At 37.9% G+C, this 24937-nt stretch overlaps 1 protein-coding gene across 1 annotated transcript in view; it reads right to left on the bottom strand.

Moving 5' to 3' along the window:
- HECW2 (HECT, C2 and WW domain containing E3 ubiquitin protein ligase 2) overlaps positions 1–24937 on the bottom strand; it is a 170329-nt gene that overhangs the window by 128354 nt on the left and 17038 nt on the right. The gene's annotated exons all lie outside the window — the stretch shown is intronic.

Genomic DNA, 24937 nt, shown 5'->3' on the forward strand with positions numbered 1-24937 from the left:
GCCACTAGACTTAAATAAAACTGAAATAACTATTTAAATCTTTACTTTTTAATCTTAACATTTCATTTTAAAAATACACATATCCTCCTCATTCCTTCATCATCCCATCAAGGAAAGATGTCTAAAATTAAGCCAAATGCAACAGATCCAAATATTCTGTTTGGATTTTAACGTTCATTTCTAACATCATGTCACTTTACAGATATAAATGAACAAAAGATTTTTAAAAAGACTGCGCTAATTCTGGCTGAGAGTGAGCGCATTCTGGAACATAGCACAATTCTATATAAATCCACCCCAGGGCGTAGGTGCTACAGCACCAGGAAACGGAAGAAGATTGAAATCAGTGTTTATAAATACAGCCAAGAAATCCTAGCACACATACGACCAAATACATAAACAGAGGTTACGACAATCTCATCTGGAGGCCTAAATTTCCTACACTTATTTATGCTGAGAAATTTTTTATTATTTTTTAGGACATTTTGTTTTGTGGACTCATGTTTTTAAAATGACCTTGGTGTATTTAAATCAAAGCACACACATTGAGTTAGCAGTTGCTAATGATGTGTGGCCAAAGGAAACAAAAACAAGGGAATTGTAGCACATTGCATTCTACTATCATCTTAAATTACTCTGAAATCTGTATTATAAAAATAATTCTGGTTTGATTTTGAATTTTCTCTATTTCTCAATGTATAACAACAAAAGGAATTTAATCCATGTCAGATATATTCTTAATTAAAAACAAACAAAAAAACAAAAACCCCCACCACTTTATAGCAGAGCTAACATTCACCTTTTTATGGGTAAATATGCAGTTTTAAGTAACAGTTTATAAAACCATAAATATTGTATCACCTGTTACCATCTTCCTCTTTTTTCTGGGGTTCAGTACAAAAGGTGCAATAACATGACAGGAATTTTCAGTGGAATGTCCTTGGCTTAGTTTTTGTGAAGACAATTTAGAATTTTGGGTTTTCATAGACATACAGCTACTAATTCAGAGTAAAACTGACATGAGTCTCTGGAAGGTCAAAATATGAGCAAAGCGCATTTTTCTCCCCCCACCCCGAGCTTCATCCTAGTAAACATTCAAGACTTATGTTTGGTTTTCCTATGACACATTATAGTTGCAGTGATCAGTGACAGATTTTTTTCATATGTTTCAGAAACAATCGGTCTTTTACCACAGCTGTAGAAATACACAGAACCAGAAAAAAAACCCACAACATTAACATCTTTTGTTATTTTGGTGCCTTTACTATTTGCAGGTGCATTTCGGGCTTCAAACAAACATCCCTCCCCTGACCATCCAAGATCCAGGGTTTCTGGGGTGGGGGGAGGGGGGGGGAGGGGATGTGGGGGTTTTTTTAAATGGCAAAGTTTAGGATTTTTCATCTAGTACAATATTAGGCCCATCTGTTGTTCTTTTTTCTGTCCTCACCCATAACATGTTATCTCTCGTTATCTGATTTCTCTACAATGACAGGACGAGAGTCTTTCCTAACCCTCCTACCACACTTAAGCCCTTCCGAGTGCCTGGAAAGGAGTCTGCTGCAGCATGAGCCACCAACAACCTAATTTCCTCCATCACAGTTCAGCCTTAAAAATCCGGTTTGTCCTAGAATATCCATCTCTCAGTCCCTGTGCACCCTCTGAATACCAAGTTTTAACAATACGGTTATTAAACTTGCACCAAGCACAAGAATTCCTCCTATCCCTACCCTCTGGGCACTAGCTTGCAGGGACAGCCATGACAGCAGGAAAGGCAACCAACCATACATTCAAGGTAGAGCTTATAGTCTAGCATCCACTTCCAGAAGGTGAAAGATATCAAAAGCTCTATCTAGAGATATCATGTAAAAGAAGCATTCATCCCTTTGGTATATACAAGGAAAGTTTTCTTAATGCTCAATAGGGCACTCCCCTCCCAGTTTCCCTGTCTCTCTCCCACCAGTAACTGAGAACAGCGTAACAAAATAATAGTTATATTGCTCTATTCCTCTGAAAAATATTCCAGTATTTTGTATCTTCTCACATCATAAAAATGAATGGGAAACGATACAGCTAGATATACCTGTGAAAATCAGGGACTCTAACAGGGTCATGGACTTTGTCTTCAGCTGATAATTTGGGTAGTAATGATGACAGCTACAGCACAGTGACAACAGAGGAAGAAGGAACTTCCCTTCTGGGTACCATTTTGCAGATCTCAGGCAGAACCTGCCCCCAGAGAATGGTAAAGACAGATTCATCTAAGAGGTTTCCATTATCCATTAATAAATTTATTTATTATTTATTTTATATATATATATAGTAAATACATAAGTAAGTTTATGTGTGATTTTATATATTATAAATTTTATTTATTCATTTATTTTAAAGCATGAACAGGAATTTGGAGGAAGAGTACCCTCTTCCCCTCAAAAAAAAGTTAAAAAAAAAAAAAAAAAAAGCTGGCAGCCAGATGCCCAAATCACACTGGGACTGTATGGTGGGGGAGGGAGCAGCTTATTATCTTATTATCTGTATTGCCTGTGCAAATCTCCTGCCTCTTAATATCCAAAGAATAGTATGAAATGCTTTGGTTTAACCTATAAAAAAACCTGACTGAAAATAGCTATATACAACTTGATCAAAACCCAATGACATAGAAGAAAAAAAAGGAAGAGTTGGGGGGAGACTGGATGCTATCCTGGTTGGTTGGGTTTTTTCCTGTTAATGGCAACGTCCCTGCATTTTTCTGCATTTGGAAGTTAACTTCACAGGGTGACCTTCTCAAAAAGTAAGATGCAATGCAGCTTTCTGGTTAGATAATGCCCCAGCCTCTGTGTCAGGCCTCCACTCGTGCCAAATTGTCACAGTCAACCTCTGTTGTAGGTTATTACTAAGCAGAATTAAAGAGAAATCACTAGAAACAATGACCTGCATACTGACTGGACTTCATAGTTTGCCAAAACTACAACGTCATTATTTTAAGACATGGGAATGAAGTCTCCTATCAACACTGCTGGTTAGCTGGTGGTTTTCTATGTAATTTGAGACTGTTTTGATTTTTTTTAATCATTTCTCTAATAAATGATGTGACCATATGATTACAGTCAAATTACTAATTATTACCACGAAATTGTTTTCTCCCTATGATGTAGCTCAATAATAAAAAATGTCAGGTTCAGGCAACCACCCTTCCATCAGGTTCCAGGGCAACAAGTTTAAGCTGTGTTTCCTAAACAGCAGTGGCAGCCCAATCAAGCAGAGGATGTTGTCATACTTCACTAACAATCCTACCCCACCCTGTAATGTATACACAAACCTCAGATTAAAATACAAACAAATCTTAGAGCTGCCAACATCAAAAACTCAGAAAGGATGCTGGAACTGCAAAAGAATACCAGTAATTATACAGAGCAGTGATACAATAGAAAACCACTTTTTCAAGTAATGCTGCTAGAACTCAGAAGCTGAACACTTCAGAAAGTCACAATCATCATCAGAAGCAACAATTAGATATTCTTGCCGTCACTACCACATCCAGTGACAACACAGGTCTGCTGCTGAAGTGCCATAGCTTTATAGACACTGAGGAATCAGATGACTCATTCATTCAAAAAGCTTCACTGGAAGCCTTTTGTAACACCCTGCAAGACTCCAATACACATCAGTGATGCCAGCTGCAGATGGGAAAGCAGAGAGTGCTGAACATGGTTCAGCAAGCCTCCAGTACTAACATAACAGACTGTATTAGTTAACTTCAAATTAATTTCCCTACTGGACATGGCAAAAGTTCTGAATCCAGGTGTCATAACACTGAGTCACCAGTTTGTGATCAGTAGAAGAAATTCACTGGAAATTCAGAGGTTTCCACTAGTAATAATCGTAGGAAACAAAGCAGACTATTTTTGAAGTCACCACCAACAAAATATAATTACTGCAAATCCGTTTCTCTTTGGTCACAGAGGAACACGTATACCAGCATTGCTGACATCCCATTAGATGCTCTTATCTTCTCTACAACAAAAATAGAGCTTCAGTTATAAAACATGCTATACTCAAACACACTTATTTTCTAATATTTCTTATCGGTAAAGAAAAAATTGCTTTATAATTGCATCCAGCCTAACACAGAGGTAAAAGTTTCCTGCTGCAGTTGACCAGAAGTCATGATCAACTCTGAGCAGATATATACGACATACACTCATGCCAACTGCTTTCCATGAAAATAACTTTCGGAAACGTATTACTTTGCTTCCTGGCATTTTCTAGAAAATTAGCACCAAAAGTGCTGGGTTAGCACAACCAATCTGTACTGCACGGGATTGGCAGTGTAAATTTGGATCTTCACTGTAATTGTGCATCTTCCTTAACACCTTACCTTAGAGCTCCAGTTCCTGAAGCAAATGATAATAAAAGACCTAGCAAAGGTACACTTAGAGTGCCAGAGCATGCGTGTGGCATTTAAGTGTTAAGATATCCAAACTGATCCTTCTGATGCCAGGGACAAACCCTAGGATAATATGCCAACGTTCAAAGCAAACTGGCAAATACTTTTTTTATAATAAATAAAGACAAAGGTTTGGCACAAGTAACAGTGAGCAGTTTCAAAACTGAAGTATTAGATGACCGCAAAAGATTAAGTGTTAAAATTTGCTTTTTCGCCATGAGTTTCAGTGATGTAGCTGACCTCTCAAGTCCTGAACTACATCCAGTGGCAGCCAGAGGCTGCACGTGCCTATGTATGTCAAGACGAGATGTACTCAGTCTGGAATCATCCTCATCACTCGCAGAGCACTGGACATCAATGCGAGGGGAAGCTGGCACTCATCTACTAGAGTTCAGCTCTGACCAGCAGATGTGCAGGGAGCACAGGTTACACAAAAGCAAATCGATAGGCTGTTAAAAAGTGTTAATATCACACTTAGCAGTTGGACAGACCATTTTGCAGAGGGAGAGGCATGGTAATTAAAAGATCAGAAAATAGTGCCACAGATCCATCAGGGAACTTTCCAGCGGGTCAGAAAATTAAATTGTTCCCATTATATGTCATGTCACTGGCCTTTCAGAGTTAACCAGAATCTGTGATTCTTTCATTTTGCTCTTCAAATAGTCCCCCACTTGGTTCTCTTGTGTGCATAGAGAATGCAGGGGGTCTCCTGGCCCCAGCAGCTGAAAGACACCTGGGTTTCATGCTCTAACAACACACTCCAAAAAGTCTACAAAGGCTCACAGAGTATGTTATACACGCCACATTTTAACCAGTATCCAGCTATGAACACACTAAGAAATGTATGGTGGGGTTTTTTGTTGGCTTGTTTGGTTTTGGGATTTTTGTTTTATTTTGTTTCTTAAATCAGGCAAGACTACTGGAAATTCTTTTAAGCGACCCAGACAGTACCTTCTGCTACCTACAGGCTACTGGCACGATTTAATTAAGAACGCATAATATAATAGGCACTGAAATTCCTGGAGACTATAGAATGCCGCAGAGGGTGTCAAAAGATGTCACAGGGCCGGGCAACAGAAATAGTGATTTAAGCATATGAGACCAAAAAAAACCAATTCCTGAAAAATACATGACTCCTTATTGCTGAAAAGTATCATTTTGGATACTTCTACATTTAATGTGCAATAACCAAACAGATCCAAATACAACCATGAGCTTTTATAGCTGTCTTACAATCTACATATAGACTGAGGAACCTTTTTTGTGTTAAGGCAAAAACATGTCTTCCAGTCGTACTTGGTGGGACACACAGTGAAATGCAATTTAACATTATCCAGTAACAGTGTGGCCAGTGAAACACCATCCCTGCAGCTCCAACCATGGCCAGAGGATATTTCCGCCCAACATTTAGTGGATGAACTCAAGCACGCACATAAATATATGCTGAGGAGGTAAAGGCTAGCTCAATTTCTGCTGAAATTAACAGGAGCCTCTCTGCCACATCAGAGTGCTTGGCATCAGGACCAGATTGAAAGGCTGATTCAGCACTAGGGTAAAGCCTAAAACTCAATGTGCCTTAAGTCTTTCTAATAAAATAACATTCTCATGACAAAAAGCTCCAACAAAATTGAGATCTCATTTTTCTTAATCATAGAATGAAACAAGCTCAGAAGTACATTTCATGTAGCAAATATTATTTTACTCGACTTCAAATTTCCAATTTGAAGATGTCATTTCGTATAAGCACCACTAAGCCTAACGTCCTAACAGCCATAAAAGCCATAGCTGAAGTGGCCATTTCTCCTCACCTAGAATTCATAATGATCCCATTATTAATCCATAGTCATGGTTCAGATATGACTAAACTCCTCTATTATTAATAGATTGCCAGTGGAATATTCAGCTTCACACAATCAGCTATCTCATGGGCATTAAACAGTTGCTCTGTGGGGTGGGGTTTTTTGTGGGTTTGGTTTTTTTGTTCGTTTTTTTAAAGTATTACCGTTTCCAATTAGTTAATACAATGGTGTAGATGCCCTGCATTTCATAACATGCTGTTATTTTTGGTAAAGAGGAAAATAGAAGTAGGTGAGATACTGGAAATACAAAATCTGTTTTACATCTAACATCAACTCCACATAAGAATAATGGATATGTTTTCCTAAGATAATTTAAATTCTTACGAGGCAGGTTTTAAGATCTATACTAGGGAGCAGGAAGTGGAGCAAAACGGAGTGGTGAGGAGGCAGGAACTGGTCAGACACAATCTGAATGCACATAATGAAATTTCTTAAGTAATGAGAGTCCCAGGACTAAATTTCTGGTCTTAATGTTATTCTGTTAAATAAATATGAAAACCACAGAAACAACTGTTACTTTTAAAGCAGATTTTTCATGGCTTTCTGGGTTTGAGGCTCTTCTTCCATTTGCTTCAAGATTCCTTATCAGAATGCGTCAACATCATCTTAACCGTCCCTGAAACACCTTTCAAAGTATGATACACGAAGAAAGGGGTTTAAACCCTCCCAACACATTCAACTAAGAATTGCTATATAAAGCTCTCCTCACTTCTCCTTCACAGCATCCCTGACAGCTTCTCTAATTGCTACCTGATAGGTGTTAGTACTGTAGTGCCATTGACTATGTGAATATTTAAAATTACTTTCAAAATATTTATGAAAAAAGACTGAAGACTATTGTCAGAGTTCATATGGTTGATCTTGTTACCAATTACTTATTTTTAACACATACCACTAGGGTCTACGATTTGAAAAACTGAATGACAAAACACTATGCACAAGCCACACTGCCAGGAACAGCTATCCAGAGCCATGTTTTATTTAAGAGAAAAACTGTCACCCTCCAATAAAGAGAGGATTTTATTAGCAAGCTGTTTGTTAATCCGTACAATTTGTATGTAGTCAATGAACTGAACTGATAAAACTACCTTGAAACGCATAATTAGATATTTAGAGAAGCAGAGTACTCCTAATGATTTACTCAATACAGTACATTTACAAAAGTAGACTTTGAAATTAAAAATTAACAAGCTATTAATAGGATGAGACAGCTTGTGACTCATTGTCTAACAAAAGTAACATGTCAGGGAACAAAAACAAAAACAAAAAAAAAAAAAAAAAAAAAAAAAAAAAAAAAAGAAAAAATCAGTAGACTCCCAGTACGACATTTTAAAGCTATACGCACAAGCAATTTAATTTAGTTATTAAACACAATAGGGTGACTTGCTCTCCAAAGGGACAGAATCAACTAAGAGAAGTGAATATGCCAACCAGGAAAACACGGCCAACATTCAGTAAAAGGCAGCCATGTCAGAAGATAAGTCGTGTCCTAAAAACCAAAGGAAAGAGGGGGAAGCTCTCTTGCACGTCATAAATAAAGAGATCTCTTTGTTAAAACTTTTTCATTAAGCTTTTTGCCACCACTTTTTGTGTTTTCCTGAAATTTTTATCCTTAGAAATCTTTGCAGATTTCATTCGATCTAGTCCCACATCTGCAAACCAGAAACAGTAGCAGAAGAAAATGTGCGTATTTTGATTGTCAAGATGTACTTAGAAAAAACCACAAATCTTGCCTCCTGTCCTTATTTTCACCATTCTCTTTTGCCTCATGGAAAATTTTAATCTGTGCCTTGCAGGATGTAGAAGTACAATAGTTTGAAACTAAGCATTTGAATAGAGAGACTGAAGTTTATTTCAGCAATGACTCTCTAAGATTACAACAATGCCAAAGCTCTCTTTAAATTAAATACTTAAACTGCACTGCTCTCAAATATTGTGGTGCTTTTGATAAAGTCCAATTTATTTATTAGGAGTGTGAAATGTGTTCATCTGATTCGTGTCAATATAAACAATGCTAGGGCCAAACCCACTCTTTTTAGAACAGTTTCTTATCAACCGGTAACTTTTTTTCTCCAACCCTTCTTGTGAGAAAAGCTTAAACTAAAGTAAGGGGCTGATGTTCCAGCCTTTGTTGGACAAGGAGCTGGTTCTAGCCCAACCGCATCAGTATTTTGCCCAAACTTTTATTCTCACACGGCATTTATGAGTTTAGATTATACAGCTACAGTCACTAGACACACTCATAATTTGGTATGCTTTTGGCATTCCCTTTATTTCCTTTTTTTCCCAAGGATAACAGTCTCAACTCTTTTTATACACTTTTCAGGAACGGTATTTTTCCATGCCTCTAATTACCCTAAGTTATTGCACTGATCAAGTGCATGTTCCTAAAGTCCTTTGATGCCCTATAAAGGGAATGTGTAAGTTTGAGGCTAATCACACAACCCTTCTAGCACTCAAAGATATCATATCTCACCGCAGTGAAAAAAGTAAAAGGAAGATTAATTTTATCATAGGTCAGTCTCTTACATATATGATCTTTTCCCATATAAAGAAAAGTGTACCATCTTATTTCTCCCAAAGAATTCACTCTGATAAAACTATTTGTGATGTTTCCAATAGACCAGTTCGGCGCCAGTCAAGCTGGCCAAAAATAATGGAAAACTAGTCACAATTGCCTAATTTGGAAAGACTGCCAAACTGTCCACAGTAAGTGGCTGATGTTCTCTATTTTCATGTCAAATTATTTATCAGGTTTTCCCCAACAATAACTCCATTGACTTTTTTAAAGCTGTAGTGAGTATTTGTAAAGCACTGTACTGATTCATATGCAATGCATCTTTCATTCTGAGCAGACCCCTTTTTTTTTTGAAGGGCAGAAATGAAAAAAGTTAGTAAAACACGTCTCGAAAAAAACAAGCCCTATGTGGAGTATCGGCACTCTCTGCCTCCCACCCAGACTGTCTCCGCTTTCCTTTCTTCTGCTCCACTTTCTGGCAGATTGTTTTCTGTCAACACGGACATCGGATGGAGAACCCTTCTCAGCACTGCTTCCTCGGTACAGTGGCACCAGCTTCCAGCCAGCTCCTCAGAGGAGGGCTAGAGCATCCTTCTGCACTTTTTTTTATCCCCTCCATCGAACCCAACCAGTTGCACTGCCACCTGTCTGCCACCTTTCTGAGAAAGGGACCCAAAGTCCCACAAGGGACCTCAGTGCTGCTGCCTCACAACTGACCACTGGTTCCAGAGAACCACTCTTCTGTTCCACGCCTGAACTATAACAGCGGCTTACAGTCAAACCAACGGGGTTGCAACCAAACGTGCCAAATGGCAGATTAATGTTTTGCTGCCAAGGTGAAACAGTTTTAAACAGCAGAATGTTTTTAATGAAGCTACAACATCCTTATGCTATAATTCTTTACGATGTTTGTAACTCTTCTTCGTATTACAGCCTGTCTCTGCCACCTTCGTCTACCACCGTCACTCTGAGTTACTTAAGCACATTTCTGTGGTTCTCCCAATACAGCCTGCTAACACAATCCAACTTGGCTGACTAATACTATAAAAAAGCACAGCAAAACTGGCACCTCTAAACGCGATTGTTAAAAAAACCTGTCCAATATAAACCAGGGCTCAATACAAATACAATACCTTGAAATATCACTAATGCATACAGCTCCGAGATTTTATGTTTATGAAAAGCTTTACAAAGCCAATTTATAGTCTTTCTACTTAATTTTGGAGTAATATGAAGAAACAAAATCTAGAGTATGAATTTTAAGTACATATAATGCACCTCACCACCTCTCATCACCGTCGCTGGGAAGACAAAATCTTTGCTGCTTTCTTCCATGCTGACACTGTGATTACAAAGACAGACTGTGGTTAAATGTATACAGCCAGCTCCAATGACTTCTACTGCTGTTTTTTATTAGTGTTAAAACAATTTCCCAGCAATCTTCTTCCCTTCAGAACTAAAACCACAACACTTAGACGTGAGGTTTTTCTCCTCCCAAAATCTCCAGTGATAATTCATACTTAGTGTTCCCTCAGTGACATGGGAAAGTGGCAAAAGATATATCCACAAAGAGAGAGCAAGAGCTTCCAGTCTAGAGGAATGTAAGTACATTTTCTCCTTTTAAAAGCATTTATCAAACTGGCAATTCCAAGTTAGCACTCCTGAGTGAAGCTGACCACATATCAGTCTTTTCATCTGAAAGACTGTGTCTAAATGCCACCAGTTCCTTCCACTTTTCTCTTTTCTCACTTGAGAATAACTATTCTGTTCTGGCTTTCTGTGAATAAGAAAAATAAAGAAACAAACTTTCACGCAGCTTCATGGTCATAAGTACCCAATCTGTGGCTAAAGAAAAAAAAAAACGTGGGAAATCTGCTTTCCAATTATTGCAAGGAAAAAAACTTGGATTATAATGCAGTTCTCCACATTTCTCAGAAGAACTGGTAGAAGACCATTATGTCAGGCTACCTGCGAATGCACAGATCTTTTCAATGGAGTTAAAATCCTGCTATATTGTAGCTGGGATTTAAGAGGATTACTTTCTACTTTTCATGAATGCACAATCTAATGAACTTGATCTAATCTAATCAGAAGAAGAAATCAACAATAATTTAATTTTATCCCGCATCAAGGCATCTATGGGTGGTAGGAGAGAGAACCATTATGTATAGGAGTCATTTGCTTCTTATCTCAAGTGTCTTTTTTTGTCTTAGTCCTTTCTCAGTAATGAATCTGACTTTATAGAAACATTAGTTTCCTAAAAGTATTTAAGGAGGGCAGGAGAAAGAGCAAGGCATTAGGACACTTATCAATTCATTAATTCATCACTGATTGGAATTGGAAATCAGTATTTCCATCAAGTGTATCAACAGAGTTGATCTTTTCTTTTTCTTTAGGTCACTTACAGCATCATCCATTATTGGGTTAGAATGTACATCTATTAGTTTCAAACAGAACACGAACATAGGTATATCATGTAAATGCTCATAATATATGATTACATAAACGCTAGAATGAAAGCAGTTTTGCTGTTGCCTATGCTGTCCCTCTGGACATTCAGAGTGTGTATCAGGTGTTTCCCAAAAATCAAATACAGTCAGAGCACTTGTTTACAAAGATGTTTACTCTGAAGGGACTATGATCCACTGGTGGAGTGTGAAAAACCACATGGGAGTTTCTGGTAGCTGCAGATACTTTCCAGGGCTCCTGACAGCAGGAAAACTCACCAGAATTCTGTCAAAATAATGCTGGTGCTACTGGAGGAAACCACCTGCAACAGGAAACGAATGTCCTAGGCCAGAAAGTGGTGTAAAAAAGCATTACCAGAAACTTCCTACTTTTCAGCAGCATTGAAATATTGAAAACTGCAAGTTAGTCATACCTGGGAATCAAGCATGCAGTACAGAACATAAGACAGCTCATAAATCACAATGTAATACGAATGATGGAGAACACAAGCTAGGCTTTTCACAGCATATTGGTCAGAATCCCATCAGACATCTCTTTTCCAGCTCTTGTGCCTAACAACTGTTGGTCACTTCATTTAAGGAAACCATTGCAGTACTAAAGTGATACTAAGGACTTAAGCAACACATAAAAAGCTTCAGGTTTTCACTGTTGTTCCAAGACACTGCAGTAATGAATCTCTGTTTCTTCATTCCATATTGGGGCTAACTAGTACGGTAACACCTTCATTAGTTATTTTCTGATAAAATGTTTTAGAATGAGGATTACAGTACCTTATTTACTGCATACCACATTGTTTGCATCTATATGTACCACTACAAAGGCAAATTGTCTGAAAACCTACCTTCAAAGAGCTAAACTCAATCACTATCTTTTTTTACATCATTGTACAGTTAAAACCAAGATGTTGAATAGGCTGTCAAATCTAGACTAAAACACTACTTCTACAATTCAATAAATGCTGTTTATGCTCACACTAGCCAGTCAAATCATGCTAAATTGCAAAGGATGGATGCTCTCTGTAATCAGAATGAATTTCGCATAGGAATGTTATCTCCGGTCATACTAAGATACTGAGATAATAACAAGTATATACTATTAAATTTGCTTCACAAGAGGTTAGTAGAATAGATGATAAAATGAAGTTATACAATGCATTTTTGAAAAATTAATACAAACTTCTAGCACGAGGATATCGGTAAGTCACAAGTACAGTAGCAAACCAACCAAAGAATAAAAGATTGAAGCTGCTTTCACAAAGCTGCAGATTTCAAGACCTTTCAGATAGGATATAGCATGGATAGTAAAACCCAGGGGAGTTCAAACTCCGTAACAATTACATGTTCCAATTTCCTTCCAAGAAGCTTTCCTCATAAGATGTTTTGCTAGCTCCTTTCAGGGCCCACTACTTCACTGTATTAGCCCCCAACTCTCCCCGCTCCTGCAGTACCCCGTGCCCCGGGGCTGCCAGAGGCCGTCCCTTCCCCTAACCTTGGCTGCCAAACTACGCAACATTGGGCGCATTCAGGAGGGAATGCTCGACTCCGGCATCCTTCACTCTCTCCTATTTATAGTCATACTTCTAAAAGGTATTTTCTGAACACAGAAAAAAGAATCAGCATGACCTTAAAAGTTGTTTTATGCATGGTTATCTACTGCAACGAGCAGAAAGCCACCCCTACTCAACACTGCTCTTAAATTATGCAGCTTTCGCTGCTGCGGATAGTAAATCATTCATAAGTTTAGCATTAGGGAATTGGAAATGTATTATTAGCTACAGTGTGGTCTGATATACCATAAATATGTGTGAGCAAAACTGTTATGAAAATATTCATATGTTTTTCTATTTAAATACTATATACTGAGTGAATAGTCCAGAAAAGACTCACCCCCCTGTAACCAAGGCAACAGGAGCTGCCATGCAGCTCGATTCTACTGTGTCTCAGTTCTGGATTTTCAGTTTTTCTGTTGTAAAATGGGAAGGATGCCTGTGTTGTGTAGGCACATACACACACGCTTACATATTATATATAATTTTAAAAAATGTGTGTATATACACATACATATATTTATACATACACATTTAAGTATGTGAACGGAAATTACCAGGGTTGAAGTTACAATTTTTTTAAATCTCAAGTTCAAAAGCTTAACTAAATAAAGAATTGAGATGTTTCGTACTTGCAAGTAGAGGCCCTTGCTCCAGTGAAGCTCATCTACCAAAAAGACATGGATCCATGTTTACTAATGTATTTATGATGTTAAATTATACAATCCTTAAGCAGGACTTAGACAAAACTCATGCCAAGTGTTCAAATTCAGTGGGACATGGGTACAGACTCCTAGGTATTTTATATAAATAAAACTCAGTAGTGGATGGATGAAGGAAGGAGCTCTTAAGAGCAATTTGTAAGAGCTGAGCCTCCAAAAATATTTAATACTGTTTAAGAGAATCTTTCATATAACTTTATGTCATTTCTCCCACACAAAGATTATTTTTTAGGTTCATAAATACATTTGTAGAGAACAAAGTGTTTGTTCCTTTTAAAGAGGGATATGCCTTCACCCTAAATTACCTATACATTTATCAAATTTGCTATATCTATTTTTTCCAGGATTAAATGGAAAACCATTTGCAGTGAGTGACTAATACATAAATACTTTTCATAGCTGCTACTTCACTCTTCTAGTGTTATTTTTAGGAAGTTTTACTGGTGTAGTGGGAATTATATTAAAACACTCCTTATTGCTCTTCATGTCTGTAGAACACACGCACTTCAACTTTTACCAGATGCTAATAATTATTTTGTGGAATACCTCCACAAGAAGACGTTGCAACATCTATCTGATCTAATTATTTATGAAGCCTACAACACTATAATATTCCAGACACACTTATAGGTTAGACTTTTACCACCAGTGAGTCATTGCAGTATCTGCATTCATTAGTATTGATAACAAACAATAGCAATGCACAAAAAAACACATGAAAAGAGATGGATATCATGGACAGATCATCATTATGGAAGAAAAAGAAGATGCTCAAAATTACAGACATCCCTTGAACATGTATTACATTATTATTGCAAAATATGATGCAATACAAAAATCATTTGTTTCCATGCAAGTCACAAAAATATGTTGGAATAAGAGAGGTCTGAATAAAATGAATTTCATTCAAAATGTTCAAAATCAAAAGGTGAAACTGAGGAACTCTGCTGACAAGCAAGAAAAACTGCTAACAATAGTTACAGGCTAATACCACTGCAACATAGTAACAAGCCTTTACCTTCCGTAGTATTATTTTATTTAATATCTTACATTCTGTAGCTCACCTCCCCCTTAATTTCCTGTAGATTTTTCTCTTTGTGCTTCTTTTGCTGGTACTTTTCTAAGTGCTCTTACAACATGAAACACTACAGAATTATGAAATTATTACTGTGATTCTGATTGTCAGGTTTTTGTTTTCCTTCATATATTAAAAATCAAAATCTATAAAGACAATATATTACACTCACCAACATCATGTATATCAACACAATAAAATTCATAATTTAAAATTAATTTCTAATACTGTAAAACCTCGATTTAGAGGAGGCTTGTATAAACAAAATCGCAGCATATAATAGTATCATACCCTGAAAGCAAATTAAAAGGTGTTTCTTGTGTGACATTCACAATTACTGTTGAACTCTTGATGGAGAGAACTAGAATCTTTCAGGACCGATTTAAGTAGATTAAGTATATAAAACATACAGTAACTTCCCATTCACCTTGAAAATTATTTTTAGGTATAATTCGTAAGAACACTTCTAAGCCATATTCTAAGAATATGTAGGCTGGCATAAACGAAGGTTAGCTTAACAGATTTTCCTAAGAGCTATGCCAGTTTATACATGATAAGGACCTGGTACTTCACCTTTTACCTCTGTGAGAATGACCTGTTTTCTAGTACTTGGATATGCCATAGTTTACTGCAGGTCAGAATTCGTAACTAGAGCTGCTCAGCATGAAGTCCACAAAACAATGGCAGTCACGAAGTAGCTGTCAGGTTTTGTTTGAGAAATGACTCCTGCTCTCCATTGACATTCTTTCCACAGTACACCTGCAATCTCAAACCACTGACATGGAAACCTCACTTGTGAAATCCTAAACTGTTCAGACTCAAAAAAAAAAAAAAAAAAAAAAAAAAAGCGCACGTATACTACACGAGCAGATTAGACTTCTTCAGCACTGGTTAAATTCACCAAGCTTTCAGAAGTGCAGTTTTTTATAGCATAATCTTTTTATTTTTCTATGTTTGCAAAGGTAAACTTACCTGCTTATACAGAACTGTCATGACTGACTTTGCTCTTAGTGTGTCTCAAGCTTCATTTGCTGTAGCCATGGTAAAAATGTAGGAAAGAATCCAACCCTCGGTTTTAATTTCTATTCTGATTGCAAAGCTATCCCAAAATTTGCTAAACCACACCCCATTCTGGAAGTGGCACAATCGTCACAGAACTGTCAGATAGCACGCAAGCCTTCACTTAGCCTGGAGCCAGAAAAAACAGGGAAAATATACCTGACTTTGACATGCCTTACAGTGACAGAAATATGATGGCAGCAGACTGGGCAGTGGGGGCAAATGTTAAGAAAAAAAAAAAAAAAAAATCTAACCATGTTCTCAAACAGGTAGAAGTCAAAACCTGGATGCCCAGGATGCTTTAGATGCTTGGGAAGAGGCAGTCTACACTAAAAAAAAAACAGCTCTGTCAAACAAAATCATTATTTACTGGAAACATCCATAAGCTTCAACTTTGAGAAGCTTCCTATTTGGATTTCCTCATGGAAGGCTACACTCAAATCAGATTGGTCTATCCAACTTTAATGGACTTAAAAAAACAAAAATTCTGACATTTCAGGATTAAACAGTGAAGCTCCCGGTACCCTCCAAGCAACTACCCAGGGGGTATTCCTGTGTTAAGATACCAAGCAAGGTCCCCAAGCAGGAATCAAGCAAGGTGCTCTGCCTAGACAGAGCAAGAAACAATTCCTGCCCTGAAGAATGTAAACAAAAGAGAATTAAAGAGAGAGAAAATAAGTTATCAAAATGAGAAGCAGCTGGCAGGTCAACAGCACAGCAAAATCTCAAAACAATGTCCAATTTGCTAGAGCCTGCGTTTTAGAAAGCACTGGGCTCTCAAGAATTCAGTCAGAATTTATGTATATTGATCCAAGGTAGAACTTGACATCTTTTCTCTGCAGGTCTGCAAGAGCAGAGCACTATGTATGCCTGAAGAATGGCTCTAACTCTCCTGCTCTCAACTGACAGTGTTCAATTAAAAATGCAGATGAAAGGCCAACTTTGCCCTTTTACCACTGCGGAAACCTTACACTGTATGAGCACATTTTTAGTCTTGAACTGCTTAGCATCTCCCTAGTGTTCGCTAAGCTTACGAAAGGCCAAGAGCATCTTAGAATCTAAGAAAATATATTTATTTTTGTAAAAACCTTAGAAGTTATCCCTTGTAGAATCTATTCATACCCTTTTCCTCCCTCCTGCCTTCTACACTTCTATTTCTCTAGACTGAGCACCTATCCTCTTATTTTCTTGTATCTTCTCCCTATAACAAAAAATATTACATATGATATCCTGAAGTACTGTCTCCTTACTTAATACATCAGCCATGCAATACTAAATACCAGTTGTGCAGCCTGTTTACGTAAAAGAGGATGTGTGAAGATTCATAAATAAGGCCACCCTGGAGACAGAAGTGCTAGGCTAGTCATACATATTGTATAAACCAGCCTCTGTTGCCTTTTCTAAATTTTATTTCTGCATACTTAATAGAATCACACTGCAATCCAGGTTGCGAAGGACTTGAGGAGGTAATTCTTGCCTAGTTAGGCAGGATGAAACTCATTCCCATGAAGGAGACAGGCATATATTTTCAAGATTTTTAATCCTGTAGCTTCTTCTTTGTTTAAGAATTAATAATAACTCTTAAAAGCTTGCCCAGTATTGCAGAGGAGTACACCCTTTCACCAAGAAGCACCCATGCTACTATAAGCATTATACAACCAGCACTCCACGAAAATATCCCTCTTATCCTAGCAAACTATGAAACTGGGATTATTTATGTTGATGGCAAGGGTGCCCCACAATATTGCAGCAGTGCAGGATCTGTGGAGCACAGTGAAGGGTTTATGCCAGCAGTGAGAGAATGCACAGACTTCCAGAACAGAAAGTTTAGGACTTAAAATTTCACTGCTTGGAACAAGGAAGAAAAGCTTAATGGAAAATTATTCAGAAAGCATCCACATATAGAAAGAAATGGAGGTTGGTCAGCGAGCAGTGGGTACCCGAATTAAGATGTATATTATTAAAGCTGAAATTTGGATCGGAAGGAAAGTAGAAAATATTAGACAAGAGTCAGCCAGCAAATTTGGATTCAGAATACAGTATTCTCAGCTCTGCAAACCAGTATTCAAGTCCTCTCCTCAGGATGAAGGGTACTGTTTGAGGTCAAGCTCTAATTCACTATATGTTGTATAGACTCTGAAGCTGTACTTGCAAGACTACCATTATCCATTAGCCTCAAAAAATGCTGAAGTAGAAAGCTGTGAAATCAGAGCAATGCCACAGAATTGCAAACATCTACAAAACCAACATCAAATAAAAATTAACATAGCGTGCAGCGAGGGTTAATACAGATTTTCACTCAATGAAAGGAAGCAGATAGAAAATGAACAGAGATCCTGACAGAAACAATTATCTGGTATCTTGGTGATAAAAGAAGCAGAACTCATCTTTCTGAAGGATTAGAAGCCACACCACTGGCAGCAGCAAAAGCCAAACCCAACACAAGAACGTCTTTGACTGATGTCACTGTCTGGTCTTGTTACTCTGAAACTCCCATAAATTTACTATGGACTACAATCAGGAGCATATAGTTAAATATGATTCCTCACCTATGAAAAAAAAAAAACAAAAAAAAAACCCAAATGAAAACACACACAGGTCTTTTCTGGGTTTTCAGGCCTGAAAAGACCCCAACATTTAGTTAAGCTATGTCAATGATCATTAATCCCAAATTCAGAATCCTCCCATAGGACCAACTATGCAGCAAAACCAGTTTTAGCGGGAGTTTTAAGAGATGGGTCACCTCCCCTCCCTTCATGCAAGTATATTTTCTTACACAAAAGTTCAAAGCTAATCACAGGTTTAGTTTATCTTTACAATGATACTGAATATATTCATTAGTCTGGTATCTCCCAACATAGTAATTTCAAGAAGAAATTAAATCAATTGCCAATTCCTGCAGCATGCCCTTTTTATCAGACTAATGAATTATGCAAGAATTTTGTTAATCCTTAGACACTGGTCCTGAATTTCTCCACACAAGAAAAGAAACCTGACAAACTAGAGGAGTGATGCCAGAAAAAGAAAGTAAAGGAAACTCCAATATGTTGATTATATAGCTCATTAGTCTAAAGCTATACACATTTCACTTAACCTTTAAAATCACTGAATTCTTAAGCCTAGTTAAATGTTTCCAAAGCTTAACCCTGAGTTAAATCTCACGTTCATCTGCATTTCATTGCAATGCTTATATACAGTTTGATGCAAAATTCATCCTAGACCAAAGCTTTATGTTTATTTAACAATACACATTCATATTCTTTATTACATATATCCTATTTGCAATATAGCTATGGTATTATCTTCAACCTGAAAGCCAAATTGCCTTTCACTGAAAACAAAGCAGTAAGAGACAAAAATTACTTTCTCCACACTGAGTTAGCTGGTAGAATACTTTGAAGAACATCCATTTTCCCTACTGATGTCCAATTACTAAAAAATAGAACATTCACAAGACTTGCAAACACCAAGGACTCCTCCCATTCAACAAAAACTACTGCTTGCAAGCTACCTTGAGCTACACATGCCTCAAATTTCCTGATACCTTTGGGATTTCCTAAAAACATGGAGGCTCTTATCTTGCATACTATATACAAATACAATAGCAGTATAAAACACAAAGTTAATAGTATTAACAGTGCTTGCTTCTTGTGCTACACTACTGTCTCTGAGGCAAATACATCCAACAGACAGCCTGCCTTCACCCTGTCATGCGGCATGGCTTGGAGCAAGGGACAAGCTCTCTGGTTCCATGGCCTGCCTACCCAACGTTCACTTTCCACTCATTAACCAGCTCTACACCAAACATATGCATAATTGTTGACTTGTACTAAAATGAGCTTAGGGTGTATTTAACTAATCAGTAAAGAACACTTAATTTCAGCAGTGCTACACTGCCGTGCTATTTATGCAACAAAACCACACAGAAAACATAGAAAGGCTTTTTCTTCCCTTCAGTGCTGTGTAATTTTTGTTTTCTTAGGGTGATGCAGCAGGAACACAAGACACCTAACATGAGTGAAGACAGCATGAATTCATTTAAACACCATGGCTCTAGTATTAGGCACTGGTGAGGCCACACCTCGAGTGCTGTGTTCAGTTTTGGGCCCGTCACTACAAGGCAGACATTGAGGTGCTGCAGTGTGTTCAGAGAAGGGCAACCAAGTTGGTGGGGGGCCTGGAGCACAAGTCTTATGAGGAGCAGCTGAGGGAACTGGGGTTGTTCAGCCTGGAGAAAAGGAGGCTGAGGGGAGACCTTATCGCTCTCTACAACTACCTGAAAGGAGGTTGTAGTGAGGTGGGTGTCAAGTCTCTTTTCCCAAGGAACAAGCGATAGGACAACAGGAAATGGCCTCAGGTTGTGCCAGGGGAGGTTTAGTTTGGATATTAGGAAAAATTTCTTCACTGGAAGGGTTGTCAAGCACTGGAACAGGCTGCGCAGGGAAGCGGTGGAGTCACCATCCCTGGAGGTATTTTAAAGATGCGCAGAGGTAGCGCTTAGGGACGTGGTTTAGTGGTGGACTTGGCAGTGCTAGGTTAACAGTTGGACTTGATGATCTTAAGGGTCTCTTCCAACCTAAATGACTCTATGATTGTATGATTCTCCAGGGTAACAGCATCAACTGGTGTGCCAATAATCACATAGGCCAAGGAAAAACAGGTATCTGAGAGGCTTGTGGTCATCACCAGTATCACCTTACAGTCAACATCCAGCTTCCATTCGAAAAAAAAAGAAAAATTCAAACTGATGAGATCCAAGTCAGGAGGTTTCATCTAAAATGAGGAAACTTTGACAGACTTTGTTTCTACTTGTGCTTTAGCTGTTACTGGCTTGCTCCCAGGTATCATCAGCTGAGTTGCATTTTTTTCAAATGAAAAAAAAAGTTACACCAGTGGTATTAGACCTAATAACAACTGACAAAAGCTAGAAGGACACAAAAGGAAAGCTAGGAGAAGGAATGACAAGGAAAACAGAGGAATGCAGTAAATAAATTTTAAAACGTGGGAAAGAGACAAATGATGACCCTTGAAAACTGTACAAAAGCCATACACAGTTCTGATCCTGGAAGATGTAGCAACTGTCACAGAATTAGCTTCTGAGGACAGAATTCAGTCTAACTAATCTGCCTCCATGCATGGCACAGGCTGGAGAACTCACCCTTCAAATCCTGCATCTCACCTCCCCAGAAGCTGTGCATTGACTCATCCACCAAAACTAGAAAAAGTTTTGACATGTACTCAGCAGGAGAATACGGTATATCCAGTCTTCCTGACCAGGCAAGACACCTGAGATTCTTCCAGTGTCAATGGAAGACCAAATCCTGCATCTCCTCTCTGTCCCTTGAACTTGTATGCGTGCATCAAAGTCTGTACATACACATTACTGGGTTACATGCCCTCCCCCAACACTTCTGAAAAGGGTATTTTGCCAGAGAGCATGTGCACATGCACACCTCCTGATTTGTTCTGAAGTTGAGTCAAGAAATAGGGAACAGGCCACAGCTGTCCAAATTATTCATGCAGCATATTTTCTGGCACAGCTGCAGAGCAGACAGAGTGGGCTGCAGGCTGGATGAATGGTTCTGGTACCAGCAACCTTCAATCACCATTCTCCTAGAGCTATTCTTAGCCCTTCCTCTGGTACCTTAGAAGTCCTCAGATTTAGAGGATTACAACATTGCAGCTTTTTTTGTGCAAGCAGACTCTGCACATCCATAATGAATGTAATAGAAATTTGCACGAAAGTAAGTGGTCCCAAAATTAGAGCTTAAATCAACACCGGATACAGATGTAAATGGGAAGTCAATAATGTTGGAGGGGAACACTAGATATGATATTTCTTCTCTTTTTCTTAATGAAACATGGATTAATATCCTAAATACTAATTCCAAGAAGCATCATTCCCAGTGTCTCAGCCAAGCTGTAAGTTTGTATTAACACCTTCCTGTTTTATGGTAATTGCTTCAAAGGCAGTCATTGAAAATTGCAATGCAGTGCTTGGCCAAGATCCATGCTGGCACCACTGGCCATGCCAGGCACCGTTTCACATATTGTGAAGGACTTCAAGGACCTGGGAAAGGACCTAAAGGTCTACTCCAATCTTCCCAGACAATTTTTCTGTCTCTGAAGTGGGAGATGTTTCATAAATGTCATCTTATTTGCTTTACCTCCTATGCTCTTACCATTATTGGCCATTTATTTTCCTCTGCCATCTACTTTTTCCATTTTTGGAGTCTTAGGGAGCGCTGTCTATGTCAGCTAAATGGAGAGAAGACTGAGAGGTCATTTGATTACCAGACATAAGCACTTACTCACTGATAAGGAGATCTGGTAGCAAGGCCTTTTCAACCTTGCTGATAATAACGCAATAGGATCCAGCAGCTAACAATTAAAAGCTAGATCAAGTCAACCTTGAAACAGCCTGCAATTTCCTAGCAGTGACTGCAGCGGAACCTTGGAACAGTTGACCGGGAAAGACCAAGAGCAAAAACACAAGGCTTACCATTAGGCAGAATCTTTGTCACATGATATGTTTGTAAAGTGTAGTTTATCTCTGGAAGAATTTATATAAAGGTTGCAAAATGAACAGCATTTCCTTCTGGGTGCACCTCTTGATCTACAAATATTTTTCTTTAGTCATTCTTTGTGAGCCACAGGGAGAAGGTACCTTTTAATACCCAAACCAGACCATGTTCCTTAGACAAACATTCCCAGATGACCTGCAGAATGCTTTAAACAAAAATATAAATAAACACGGATCACCTCACTTAAGTAAAGCAGATTGCCATATCTGGTGTAGGAACAGATTATTTCATCCAGTTAGACTGTTAGATCTTTGTTTTGCATTTTTGCGTGTGTTTTGGCTAGGCAGCAGGGAGTTGAATAAAGGAATATTTTGCTTTTCTCTGTTACGTGGATCGTCTGAGGATATCAACACTTAACAGACAAGCCCTGAGCATTACTGACCACCCCATTTCTTCTGGTTTCTAACCACACAACTGTTCAGTCTAATGCCACTGTGGTCAGTATAGTACCTGCCTGAAACCAAACTGACACTGATTTACTGATTTGCAGATCAGGCTAAAGCCCCAGTAATCTCATTACACACACCCCAAATGCTACAAAATCACAAAAAGGAACATTTACCTGCTTTCACTTATCTTCAGAGAGTTACATGTAAGGCATGAGTCTATCAAAAATTGCACATGTAATATGAATAAAGTTTAACCTGGACAAAATATTAGCGTTTAAATACACAGTGATCTACAACAAACAAGAAGAAAATAATAGGTAGAAGAATATTCTGAGTAACAACAAACTAAACTTATCTGTGTTTGTCTTCAAAAGCAGTATCAAAGACGGGAAGCTCTAGCATTCATTTTGTCCATAAACTCTGATTTCTCCGTTCCACAGGAAATTCTCCATCTTCTTTGATCTAAAACCTTTCCTCTAGAGGTAAAAAATCCTTATAGGAACCTGCTTTTAAAAGATAATCTAGGGATTCTATTTTGTAAAAATAGAGCTGATTTTCAAAAAAGGAAGAAGTCTGACTTAAATTTCTCAACATCTGCAACTGCAGCTCTCCCCCAAGCATCTGATTAAGCATTTCCATCTATGGAAATTAAGTAGGCACTTCAGCATTCTGCCAAACTGGACTGAAAAACATGCTTCAATACTTGGATGATTTGGGATTTCATCTTCAAAACAGTTCAGGTCTTAAATATACGCCACTATAAAACACAGTCAGATTTCTTGCTTAGTGTTGAAATTTGGCCTATAATTCTTCAGCAACATTTTTCAGGACAAGGAAATATCTTCTTCCCTTCTGGCCAGAGTTTGCCATAATGCCACCAGTTTTCAGTCCCACATTTCTACCACAGAAGTAACCACATTTTGAAGGCTGATAAAATACATGACATGTTTTTTAATAAAAAATATTATGCAGAACCCCAGTCCTGCACTAAGCCTCTGGCTGCAAGGTCTGTAAGAAAATGAGGGAAAAGATCTGAGATACAGTTCAAAATTAAGTGTGCAATATACCCTATCAGTGTTTGATACCTTTCTATCAGAATCATACATCAAATTTAACTTTTGTTTTGCAGTTCCTCTCTCATGCCTAAAAATCAATTATATCAGAAATATATTTTAGAACTGTTCAAGACTGCTTTCATTTTATGAAACAAAGTTCAACTACGTAGCCCTACAAATCCGTGTACTTGAATTAAAGCAAATTTCTCCCTGAAAAGTGCATCAGAGCCAGAGTCTGAATGCCCACGGTGTTTATTAAACCATTTCTTTTTCCTTTCTTAAAGGAAAATTATTTTACATAAATTCCCCTTACAATTTCTTATTCTGAAAACTATTATTAACATTAAAGTTTTATAAAGACATTAAAAACAAACATGTCTCTGATACTGAGCTACCTACACACTTAATTTCACATACACGTTTTGCTAAATAGCTACTCGTGAAAATTTAAACACAAGTCAAGTACAGTCATGATGTCACAAGTTCTTATGATACTAAGTGTTCCTACATAATGTGTCCCTGGGAAAAATTACAACCACAGTCCTGCTATCTTTGAGCCAACAACATTATGTTAGCTTAGACTCTGTAGCAGATGATCCTGAGAAGTTGGAACAAGAAATAAATTTTTCAAAAATGAGCATGGTTCATACTGTGCACACTATGCAAGCAAAACAAAAACATGCCTGTTATAATCACATTCTAGATGAACTCCAACATTTCTTTTTCATATCCCTATTAAGACTAAATGCCTGGGAGACCAACCAAGTATTAATGTCCAAACTTGCCTCTTTCAATCATAGCCAGTGATGTGACCTTCGCTACAGACTGAACATTTCTAGATTAGAGTCAAGGAAGTGTGACCATGTACTTACAGAATGAGGAGAAAAAAAAATTACAATAGACTTTTGCCTATAGGGACCCATCAAAGCTGGAAAACATGGTTTTAAATATTGTATACTGGACCCAATATAGGGAAAAGTTAAGTGTATATATCAATTTATTTAAAATGTAAACACTGAGGAATATTGTCAGAATAACAAAGAAATGGAATGCATTGCCGAAAGGCTTAAGGAATCAAGTGGTACACAATGGCTTTGATATGACTGATTCTTGACAATATGAAATACTGTATTCTCCAACAGTGACAGTATTAGAATCACAGTATGGAAAATCAGTCTCTTTTGCTCAGTCTGCTTTTACATGAACATTCAAACACA

This window comes from Aquila chrysaetos, chromosome 6, assembly GCF_900496995.4.
Source record: "Aquila chrysaetos chrysaetos chromosome 6, bAquChr1.4, whole genome shotgun sequence".
NCBI lineage: Eukaryota > Metazoa > Chordata > Aves > Accipitriformes > Accipitridae > Aquila > Aquila chrysaetos.